General features: G+C 38.8%; 1 protein-coding gene across 2 annotated transcripts in view; it reads right to left on the bottom strand.

The window, feature by feature from the left end:
• Mcm10 (minichromosome maintenance 10 homolog) overlaps positions 1-13160 on the bottom strand; it is a 143486-nt gene that overhangs the window by 30585 nt on the left and 99741 nt on the right. The gene's annotated exons all lie outside the window — the stretch shown is intronic.

A 13160-nucleotide genomic window follows, 5' to 3' on the forward strand; every position in this document is an offset into this window, starting at 1 on the left:
AGATGGCGGACGGGGAAAACCCGTAGCGTCTGTACTCCAGAGGAGCGGCTACGGAAGGCCCCTGTCTCCATGTTAGGAGCGGCCCAATTTTGTACCTGGCAGTATGTATAAAATGCCTCTGGGTGTGGCGAGCCCATTGTAACAATAGCCTATATGGATAAAGCAGATATGGTGCCTCGGAAAAGGTTAGTGTTATATACAAGGAACTTGGTATACAAGGCACAACATAAAAGTTTATTGCTTCAACACATTTATACAATATGTACATGAAATAGAACGAAACCTTTCTTGAAGCTTGTTGAGTTGCACACGTTTAGTGTTAATATAAGGTAGTAGGCTGAGCCTGAATAATGTTTACAGGTGTACAATTTGAGATTCCTATATACATTCAATCTTGTCTTGATGAGACAGTCTGTTCAAATGAGAGAATGTTCTTGATAGTTGAAAACTATCGGTCATGTATAATAACAAGTGGAACTTGTAGAGAGAGTTTGTATTAGCAGAATGCTAACAGGAGGCATATAACTTGCAAGGAACTTGCATTTAATGTTCATATATAGCAGAATGCTATAATTGGAGTCGGAGCACTGTACGGGACTTGAACGAGAAGCAGAATGCTCGGATGGGTGCTCGACGTGGCTACGGGATGCAGGATGAATGAGGCAATGTCCAGAGGTGAAACCTCACGGCCAGGAATCAGTCCACCTGTTCAGAACACATTTTTAAGAGGGTAACTCCATGTCTGACTTGCGGTGTAGTCTGGTTGTTGGACACTGTTGGGAGTCCTGGAGAGGCGAGAAACGTTGCTCCTTTTATAGTGCTGGCTGACGTACCAACGATCACGTCAGCGCACTGCAGTCTGCCTCGTGGTCTCTGGAAACATCCATGTTCGGCGGGCTGTGGAGCTCGCAGGCGCGGAGGACATACACAACAATTAGGGTGCCCCTGCTAAAAGTGACGTGCAGCTCTTTGCGTGCTGGGAGAACTGTGAGAAGTCTGCAACCAGCACCAAACTACATCAAGATTGCGACAATAAATGTCCTAACACTGACAGGAAAGACAGAAAAACGGGTTGACTTCAAGAAAGGAAAAGATATGGCCATACTTGGACTGTGTGAGTCCAAGAAGAGGAGTACAGGAGAGATTCCTCTAAAAGAAGGATACAGACTGTATTAAAGCAGAGGACCTAAAGCAAAAAATGGAGTGGCCATCATACTTAGAAAAGAAATCCAAGAATATGTGGAGTCTACAAAATGCGTCATCAATAAGATGATGGTGATGAGACTCCAGTTTAAAAATGGCATGAAAGATCTATTCCAGTTGTATGCCCCACAAACGGGTTGCAGAGATGAACATGTAGAGGACTTTTTAGAGGAAGTGGAGAGACAGAAGATAAGGAAGTACTATTGATGGGAGATCTAAATGCACAAGTTGGAATGGAAAGATACGGAAAGGAAGATGTTGTATGGTCCTTTGGATATGGGAATGTAAATCCAGAAGGTGAGTTGTTGGTGGAATTTTGGATGAGGAACCAAATGATTGCTGGAAACACCTGGTTTAGGAAGAAGAACAGTCAGAAGATTACAAGTTATGGTTGGGGAAACAAGACGAACAAAGACCATGATTGATTACATAATCATAGAGAAAGAACACCGGAAGAAACTTTTAGATGTTACAGCATGCCTGAAGAAGCCTTTGGTGGAGATCATAGAGTTGTGATAGGAAAACTGAAAGTGGGAAAGATTGATTAACCCCCATTAAGAAGAAAGAAAATAATTATGAAGTATGGAAGTTGGAGGAGAAAAGCATACAAAAAGAATTTTAAAGGGAAATAATACCCTTCGTACCCAGGACAGAGATGGGGAATGTTGAAGATGAATGAAAAAGATTTAAGGAAGCATTGGTTGGATGTGCAGAAAAGGTATATGGTAGAACATCAGGAAATGTGAAAGACAAAGAGACACACTGGTGGAATGATAGGGTAAAGAGTAAAGTGAAGGAAAAGAAAATGGCATGGAAGGCATGGAAAACATCTAAGAATGAAGTAGAAGAAAATATGTGGAAGCAAAGAATTTGGCCAAGAAAACAGAGGAAGAAAAAAGGAAAAGCTGGGCCTTTTTCACACAGAAATTGAGAAATGATATTCAGGGCAGCAATAAATTATTGTATGGTACCTTAAGAAACTAAAAGGGAGATCAAGTAAACACCAGATTTGTGAAGGATGAAGGCGGCATAAAATTAACAAAGCCAGAAGAAATAAGAAATAGATGGAGAGAGTATTTTCAGAAGTTGGTGACCATGAGAACTAATGACAGTCATTCAACAGACCACCAGGAAAGAAATGGATAAAGAAATTAAATGAATGAAATTGAAATGGCAGTAAGAAAGATGAAGAATGGAAAAACTGCTGGAATAGATGAAATTTCAGTGGAGATTATAAAGGCAGCTGGAGCTGTAGGCATGCAGTGCACATATCGAGTTTTCAGGATTGTCTGGGAGAATAAGGAGGTCCCTGAGGATTGGCAAAAAGAAATAATCATCCCAATTTTCAAGAAAGGCAATAAGAAAGTTTTGAAGAACTCCAGGGGAATTACTCTGATCTCCCATGTTGCTAAGATAATGGAGAGGATACTGGGAAGTAGGATAAGGTTGAAGGTTGAAAATCAGATACAGGAAAATCAGTTTGGTTTCAAAAGTGGAAGGTCAACAACAGAGCCCATTTTCATTATGAGGCAACTATGGAAAAGAAATGGGAGTATGGGAATGATATGGTGATGACATTCACTGACACTGAAAAGGCATATGACAGTGACCCCAGGATTAACGATTGGGACAGTCTGGTGCAAAAAGGAATTGGACAGGGATTAATAAAAATGATCATGGCAATGTACAAGGAATGTTGTAATTGCATGCAAACACAATTTGGCAGGACAAGTTGGTTCAAAATCACTAGTGGGCTGAGACAAGGAAGTGTACTATTGCCATTCCTGTTTACAATAGTAATGGATGACATCATGAAAACAGCAAAAGCAGCATATGGGGAAAGAGAAATGAACATGTTGTTATTTGCAGATGGTATTGTGATTTGGAGAAGAGGACATGAATTTTCAAGAACAGTTGGATGTGGTGAATGGGAAGATCCAAGAATGTGGATTGAAAATAACTGCAGAAAAGAGTAAAACTCTTGTTATGACTAGAGGAGAGAAAGGGAGATGTCAGATTAGACTTGCAGACAAGCCCCTGGAAATAGTGGAGACATTCAAATACCTGGATTCAAGCTGGAAGCCGTTTCTATCATAGTGTAAGAAACATGTTATGGGACAAAGATGTGCCAATGAAAGCAAAGGAAACTATGTACAAGATGTATTACGCACCCATAACAACTTACAGAGCAGAAACTTGGACAATGACACAGAAGGATGAGAGTCGAATACAGGCAGCCGAAATGAAGTTCTTGAAGAGTACGATACACAAGAGTAGAAGAGACAAAATAAGAAATGAGAAAATCCAGGAAGAACCTGGAGTGGAAAAATTAATGATAGAATAAATAAGAGCCGATTAAGATGGTTTGGGCACATAAAGGGAATGAGTGATGAAACAATGCCAAAGAAGGTGATGGAAATGCAAATGTAAGGAAGGAGAGGCCGCGGACGACCACGACTGAGATGGAAGAACACAATCCAACACAGTATTACAGAAAGAAACCTGGACTGGGACGCAGTGGTGGAGGAGGAATGGTGGAAAGACCAAAGAAAGTGGAGAGGAACCATATTTGCCCCTACCCGCCTACAGCTGGATAATGGGAAATGATGATGATGATGATGATGATGATGATGATGATGATGATGATGATGATGATGATGATGATGAGTCTTGATGGTGAGAGCCCCGGTAACAATTCCTAAATTCATATCGCAGTTTTGGACTTCATTAGGTTTAGAAAATCATCTGTTAGAAACGTAGCAGTAGCTGCCATTCATGGTTCTATTGTCAATGAGAAGAGAACGTTTAACTTCAATATTATTCGATGTATAGATCACTTTCTCTATTGCTTTTGTTCATGTTGTCATCTAACCCTGAATAACAAAACAATTCCTTTTGATGTCATGCTCAATTTTCTTACGACTTCAAAACACTTAATTTTTTTGAAAATGCACAATGGTCCATACTGAAGCCCTGTAACAAAGGCAATTACATTAAAAATTCATTATGTAGCTGGTGTGGTTTATACTGTTCAATCACTACTGATCTGCATTTAGGGCAGTTGCCCAGGTGGCAGATTCCCTATCTGTTGTTTTCCTAGCCTTTTCTTAAATGATTACAAAGATATTGGAAATTTATTGAACATTTCCCTTGGTAAGTTATTCCAATCCCTAACTCCCCTTCCTAAAAACTAATATTTGCCAAGATTTGTCTTCTTAAATTCCAGCTATATCTTCATTAACACCTAGGTACTTACAATGATCCCCAAAAGGAACTTCCAGCCCATCAATGCAGTAATTAAAACTGAGAGGATTTTTCCTATTTGTGAAACTCAAACCTGACTTTTAACCCTGTTTTTCATCATACCATTGCATACTGGCCATCTCACAACATTATCAAGGTCATTTTGCAGTTACTCACTATCTTGTAACTTATTTATTAATCTGTACAGAATAACATCATTTGCAAACAGCCTTATCGCTGATTCCACTTCTTTACTCATATTATTGATATATATAAGAAAACATAAAGGTCCAATAATAATGCCTATCGGGCGAGTTGGCCATGCGGTTAGGGGCGCGCGGCTGTGAGCTTGCATCCGGGAGATAGTGGGTTCGAATCCCCACTGTTGGCAGCCCTGAAGATGGTTTTCCATGGTTTAACATTTTCACACCAGGAAAATTAAGGCCATGGCTGATTCCTTCCAACTCCTAGACCTTTCCTATCCCATCGTCGCCATAAGACCTATCTGTGTTGGTGCGACGTAAAGCCACTAACAAAATAATAATAATAATAATAATAATAATAATAATAATAATAATAATAATAATAATAATAATAATAATAATAATAATAATAATGCCTTTGAGGAATTTCCCTCTTAATTATTACAGGGTCAGATAAAGATTTGCCTACTCTAATTCTCTGAGTTCTATTTTCTAGAAACAGAGCCACCCATTCAGACAGTATTTTGTCTAGTACAACTGCACTTATTTTTGCCAGTAGCCTCCCATGATCTCCCCTATCAAATGCCTTAGATAGGTCAATCACAATACAGTCCATTTGACCTCCTGAATCAAGGTCTGCTATATTTTGCTGGAATCCTGCAAGTTGAGCTTTAGTGGAATAACCTTTCCTAAACCTGAACTGCCTTCTATCAAATCAATTCTTAATTTCACAAACATGTCTAATATAATCAGAAAGAATGCTTTCCCAAAGCTTACATGCAATGCATGTCAAACAGACTGGCCTGTCATTTTCAGCTTTATGTCTATCACCCTTTCCTTTATACACAGGGGCTAATATAGCATCTCTCCATTCATATGGTATAGCTCCTTCATGCAAACAATAATCAAATAAGTACTTCAGATATGGTACTATATCCCAACCCATTGTCTTTAGTATATCCCCCGAAACCTTGTCAACTCCAGCTGCTTTTCTAGTTTTTAACTTTTAACTTTTGTACATTCCTGTAAGTGTCATTGTTATCATAGGTAAATTTTAATACTTCTTTAGTATTAGTCACCTCCTCTATCTGGACATTATCCTTGTAACCAACACAATCTTTACATACTGCTGACTGAATACTTCTGCCTTTTGAAGATCCTCACATACACACTCCCCTTGTTCATTAATGATTCCTGGAATGTCGTTCTTGGAACCTGTTTCTGCCTTAAAGTACCAACATACTCTTCCATTGTTTTGCTAAAATATTTATGACTGCCAACTAAACTTGCAATCATCTTATCCTTAGCTGACTTCTTTGCTAGATTAAATTTCCTAGTAACTTCCTTCAATTTCTCCTTACTTCCACAGCCATTTCTAATTCTATTTCTTTCAAACCTGCACCTCCTTTTCAGTCTCTTTACTTCTCTGTTATAATATAGTGGATCTTTACCATTCCTCACCACCTTTAAAGATACAAACCTGTTTTCACATTCCTCAACAATTGCTTTAAATCCATCCCAGAGTCTGTTTACATTTTTATTTTCCGTTTTCCACCGATCATAATTACTCTTTTTAAACTCCCTCATGCCTGTTTTATCAGCCACACGGTACTGCTTAATAGTCCTAATTTTAATATCTTCCTTTCTTTCACATTTAACTACCACAAAAACAGCTTTTTGATCACTAATACCATGTATTACATCGGTTTCTCTACAGAGCTCATCTGGTTTTACCAGCACAACATTCAGGATATTCTTCCCTCTAGTTGGTTCCATCACTTTCTGAATCAGCTGCCCTTCGCATATTAACTTATTTGCCATTTGTTGGCCATGCTTCCTGTCATTCGTATTACCTTCCCACAATGACATATGGTAAACTGAGATCACCCGCTACAATCACATTCCTTTCCATATTGTTTCCCACATAGCTGATTATCTTACCAAATAATTCTGAATCAACATCAGCACTACCCTTTCCTGGTCTGTGGACTCCAAAGAAATCAAGTTTCCTATTATCTTTAGAGATTAGCCTTACACCTAGAATTTCATGTTTGTCATCTTTAACTTTTTCATAGCTTACAAATTCTTCTTTCACCAGAATGAATATTCCCCCTCCTACCATTCCTATCCTATCTCTACGATCCACACTCCAGTTCCATGAGAACATTTCTGCAACCATTATATCATTTCTCAGCCATGATTCAACTCCTATTACAATATCCGGTAAGTATATATATATTAAATTACTTAATTCTATTCCTTTCTTTACAATACTTCTACAGTTCAGCACTAACATTTTCATGTCATGCCTACTTGACTTCCATATCCCTGTACCATTATTACCGCTCTCTAGACAAGCCTGTGTCCCTGAATGTATATCAATCAATTAATACTGATCTGCATTTAGGGCAGTCACCCAGGTGGCAGTTTCCCTGTGTGTTGTTTCCTAGCCTTTTCTTAAATGCTTAAAAGAAATTGGAAATTTATTGAACATCTCTCGTGGTAAGTTATTCCAATCCCCAACTCCCCTTCCTATGAATGAATATTTTCCCCAATTTGTCCTCCTGAATTCCAACTGTATCTTCATATTGTGATCTTTCCTACTTTTAAAGACACCACTCAAACTTATTCATCTACTAATGTCGTTCCACGCCATCTCTCCACCGACAGCTCGGAACTACCACTATGGGAATCAAAATCTATATCACATACCACTTGGTCGAGTAGCTCGTCTGCTTTCTTTCAAGTCTTCCCAGCCCAAACTTCGCAACATTTTTGTAGCCACTCTTTTCTCGGAAATCACCCAGAACAAATCAAGCTGCTTTTATTTCTGCTTTTCTATAACCCTTCTAAACAAATTTCCTAACGTATACGTATCACTGCGGTTTAGGAGAAGGCCATCTGAGCGCAGATCCCCGTCTCCTACCCACCCAATAGGATGTAGAAATCTCACTCCCAGTTTAACACATACCCACTCCATAGTCTTATTTTAATCCCCAATCACCTTCCAGTCGGCATCCCTCCTACAGAGTATTCTACCAATAACAATCTCCGCTTCCTTAACCTTCACCCGTGCTGAATTTACCAGATCCCACACATTCCCAACTATGTTGGTACTTATACCAGCTTGCCTTACGTTGTTGGTACCATCGTGAAACACTACCACCTTCTCCTTTCCCTCACTTTCTGAATCAGCTGCCCTTCGCATATTGAGATCACCCGTTACAATCACATTCCTTTCCATATTGTTTCCCACATAGCTGATTATCTTACCAAATAATTCTGAATCAACGTTAGCACTACCCTTTCCCAGTCTGTACACTCCAAAGGCATCAAGTTTCCTATTATCTTTAGAGATGAACCTTACACCTAGAAGTTCATGTTTGTCATCTTTAACTTTTTCGTAGCATACAAATTCTTCTTTTACCTGAATGAATACTCCCCTTCCTACCATTCCTATCATATCTCTACGATACAAACTCCAGTTCCATGAGAAAATTTCTGCATCCATTATATCATTTTTCAGCCACGATTCAACTCCTGTTACCATATCCAGTAAGTATTGAACCCAATTGGTTCATGTAATTGGCATATAATTGTAAAAATTGTGTAGAAGTAATATTATATAAGGCAAATTTTGTATGAGTAGCCGGATGCATGTTGTAATCCAACTTGCTAAATTTACAAGTCCAATAGCGCACGTGTCGATGTTGGAGGATATTGCACAAGAACGGAGGCAATGGAATCTTCTACTCTACACAGAGAAAGTGTAAGAGAGCCGGGCTGAGTGGCTCAGACGGTTAAGGCGCTGGCCTTCTAACCCCAACTTGGCAGGTTCGATCCTGGCTCAGTCCGGTGGTATTTGAAGGTGCTCAAATACGACAGCCTCGTGTCGGTAGATTTACGGGCATGTAAAAGAACTCCTGCGGGACTAAATTCCGGCACCTCGGCGTCTCCAAAGACCGTAACAAAGTAGTTAGTGGGACGTAAAGCAAAAAACATTAATTAATTAAGTGTAAGAGATGCGACAGAGCTATCCAAAATTAAGTTGGCAGGACTTCTGAACCAGCGAACTGCACAGTAGCGCGCGAGGAGTGAAGTGATGTAACAGCAGTGACACCAATGTGAATGCGCTGTAATATTACCTGAAATCCACAAGAAATTATTATAGATGAATAAGATCTTTACATGGTTAGAAAATTAAATCTGAAATATCCTGGCTAATTCTTGAATTTAATTTATATGGCTACTGGACGCAGGATATGGTGAAACAGGTCAGAGAATTCCCTGGATGCTGCGCCAGGAGAAACGCTTGCGAAGGAATGCCAAGCTGTGAAGAAGATACTCTCTCTCTCTCTCTCTCTCTCTCTCTCTCTCTCGTAACTTTGGAATGGGTCGGACCTGCATGTGTGATCGCCGTTGGAAGAACGCGGACCTGAGCATTTCTTGACTGAATAAATTGCTAAAATAGAACTTAATGCGCCAGGATTATTGCCATAAGGGAATTCGATACTCAAATTATCATAAATTTGAAATATTAAGTAGCAAGCACCGATAACCTGTTCGTCGTGCAGCTATAAACGTGACTATAAGTGAAATTTTGGGATGCGTTTGGAGTGCAGCTTAGTATGGAATCATGGATTCTTGCCGAGATAACATTTTTATTAAATTGTTGTGGAAATTGTACTCGTGTGAGAAGACTGTAAATTTTTGTATATAATTTATAAAATAAGTAATTTGTAATTTTTCTTTGTGTATGCTCAGAGTGTAAAACGAGTGCAGAAACGTGTGTTATGCCATACGCAATCTGTGTTATGAACATGGACTTCAAGAGGAGAATCTTCACAGAAAGTAATGACACCGTCATGATGGTGTGAGTACAAGATCGGCGGGCTGATCTGACGGCCGTGATGGTGGGTGGCTGACGAGGAACGAGGCCGGACTAAGATGAGTACTTTCTGATTTTATATACTTTTCATATGCATGATCAGCTAATGTAAATTTTGTAAATATTAACTTCTTGCATGCGAAGGTTTAATTTCATTTTTTATTTATTTTTAAATGTTGCAAGGGTCAGCTAGGAGTAGACTTTTCATTGATAGTACTAATGCCTTGGGGGAGTGAGTATTTTGTACATATTGATTTGTGTGTGGTAATATTATTGTGATCATTTATTTATTTTTTATAAGCGTGTGGTTGTAATAGTCTTCTGGAATAATATAAGCATGTGATCTTCTGAAATAATACTCGTGTGTGTGTGTGTGTGTGTGTGTGTGTGAATATTATGGTAATGGTAGATGGCATTTAGTACATTAGTAGTTCTTCGGGCATGTTAATCATAATAAGTGGTATGTTGCATGCATATTCATAATCTTCAAGAAAGTTCATTGATATCGAGTTGCGGATATTAACCAGTTACCTACCATCTATAGACATTACAGTGGATATTTAGAATTTGTTTATCGATAACAGATTGCATTTGACAGGCTAATAGTATTTGCTGTGACTAACATTATATCTTTAATATACTTCATCTAGTAATTTGTTTCGAGCTTAGTTTTGTGATTAGGCACTTTAACACTAAAACGCTAGTAGCAGGCAATGAACCAAGGATAATATGAAACAAGAGATATTAAGAATATTGAAGGCAAAGAAATTAAGTGTTCTTGAAGTAAGATAATGTAAATCCTGGTAAGATTCAAACCAGTGGATATATGGATTATATGATAGACGTTGTGTATTTTAAAATATTGAGTGCAAAGGAACAACTGAGATTATACGCTAGTAGAGGTTATGTTATGTGGAGTACAATTTGAGAGGAATTTGAGAGTTGTCGAGGACACGGAGATATTGTTGAGTTGACAGATATACCACTGAAGGCATGGAGAAAATAAATAAGCTTGAGTTTTAAGATAGGATGTTTTACTGCTCTGCGTTCGTGTTAAAGAACAAACTCCGTTGGATCATCATAAGATAGTTACGATGTAATTTATTATTTAATTCAGATTGAACAGCACATAGAGATTTAAAGATTTAATATTATTTACAATGATTCAATTAAAGGTAGGAATTTTCAGGTCACTATAATGTCACGATCCTGATGGTTGTCACTTCGACTCTCGACCAGGCCAATGGACTTAGTATTTCCTGATGGTTATTACTGCTGGATGAATTTATTTTGTTGGCACATGCAAAATGTTTTATTGTAAATCTTGGCAATGCAAATTCTGATTTGTGGTTATAATGTTTTGATTGATGGATTTTATTTCAGGTGGTTGTCATGTTTTGAAGCAGAGATTTTGGCCTACTGCAGTTGACTCAGTGTAGATATTAGCTTTTGGTGGCACTTTATGTTAGTTGTAGGACCTTTCACTACGAGTTTGTTTTCTTATTTAGTGTAAAATATAAATAGCTAAAATATGTAGAGTTAATGTTTTTAAGCCAAATTCAGAATGATATTTTCTCGTATTAGCATTCGAAAGTACTCATCGGACCGGATTCGTTTTTCTCGTTAGTTGTTTGTAGATGGGAGGTAAAGCCACGAGGGAAGATAATGACGTAACACTGATGTAACAATTCATGTACAGAAGAACTGTGGTTATAATTGTTTGGATTGAAATGTCACTCAAAACGAAGTTGAGGTATATAACCTAGGTCAATAACATATTTTTTTTTAAAGATTAGGACAAGAATTGTGTCTGTGTATTCACCATGTGAGGGTGCAGATGAGGATGAAGTTGACAAGTTTTATGAAGCATTGAGTGACATCGTGGTCAGGGTCAACAGTAAAGATAGAATAGTGCTAATGGGCGATTTCAATGCGAGAGTTGGGAATAGAACTGAAGGATACGAAAGGGTGATTGGTAAGTGTGAGGAAGATATGGAAGCTAATGCGAATGGGAAGCGTTTGCTAGACTTCTGTGCTAGAATGGGTTTAGCAGTTACGAATACATTCTTCAAGCATAAGCCTATTCACCGCTACAAATGGGAGGCGAGGGGTACCAGGTCCATAATAGACTATATCTTAACCGACTTCGAATTCAGGAAATCTGTCAGGAATGTACGAGTTTTCCGGGGATTTTTCAATGATACAGACCACTATCTGATCTGTAGTGAACTAAGTATCCCTAGGCCTAGGGTAGAGGAAGTGAAATCTGTCTTCAAACGAATAAGGGTAGTAGAAAATCTCCAGGACGAGGAAATTAGACAGAAATGCATGGATATGATTAGTGAGAAGTTTCGAACAGTAGACAGTAAGCAGGTTCAGGACATAGAAAGTGAATGGGTGGCATACAGGGATGCTGTAGTAGAAACAGCAAGGGAATGCCTAAGAACAACTGTGTGTAAAGATGGGAAAAGGCGAACATCTTGGTGGAATGATGAAGTGAGAGCAGCTTGTAAACGTAAAAAGAAGGCTTATCAGAAATGGCTCCAAACAAGGGCCGAGGTAGACAGGGATTTGTACCTAGATGAAAGAAACAGAGCGAAACAAATAGTTGTTGAATCCAAAAAGAAGTCGTGGGAAGATTTTGGTAATAACCTGGAAAGGCTAGGTCAAGCAACAGGGAAACCTTTCTGGACAGTAATAAAGAATCTTAGGAAAGGAGGGAAAAAGGAAATGAACAGTACTTTGAGTAATTCAGGTGAACTCATAATAGATCCCAGGGAATCACCGGACAGGTGGAGGGAATATTTTGAACATCTTCTAAATGTAAAAGGATATCGTCCAGGTGGTGTTGCGAACAGCCAAGCTCATGGGGAGGAGGAAAATGATGTAAGTGAAATTAGGCTTGAGGAAGTGGAAAGGATGGTAAATAAACACCATTGTCATAAAGCAGCAGGAATAGATGAAATTAGACCTGAAATGGTGATGTATAGTGGGAAGGCAGGGATGAAATGGCTTTATGGAGTAGTAACATAAGCATGGAGTGTTGGTAAGGAACCTTCAGATTGGACAAAAGCAGTAACTGCACCTATGTATAAGCAAGGGAACAGGAAGGATTCTAACAACTATCGAGGTATCTCATTGATTAGTATACCAGGCAAAGTACTCACTGGCATCTTGGAAGGGAGGGTGCGATCAGTCGTCGAGAGGGAGTTGGATGAAAACCAGTGTGGTTTCAGACCACAGAGAGGCTGTCAGGATCAGATTTTCAGTATGTGCCAGGTAACTGAAAAATGCTACGAGAGGAACAGGCAGTTGCGTTTATGTTTCGTAGATCTAGAGAAAGCATATGACAGGGTACAGAGGGAAAAGATGTTTGCTATACTGGGGGACTATGGAATTAAAGGTAGATTATTAAAATCAATCAAAGGCATTTATGTTTATGGGCTTCAGTGAGAACTGATGGTAGAATGAGTTCTTGGTTCAGGGTACTTACAGGGGTTAGACAAGGCTGTAATCTTTCACCTTTGCTGTTCATAGTTTACATGGATCATCTGCTGAAAGGTATAAAATGGCAGGGAGGGATTCAGTTAGGTGGAAATGTAATCAGTCTGACCTATGCTAAC

The sequence above is a fragment of the Anabrus simplex genome, chromosome 1 (genome assembly GCF_040414725.1).
Source record: "Anabrus simplex isolate iqAnaSimp1 chromosome 1, ASM4041472v1, whole genome shotgun sequence".
Taxonomy (NCBI): Eukaryota; Metazoa; Arthropoda; class Insecta; order Orthoptera; family Tettigoniidae; genus Anabrus; species Anabrus simplex.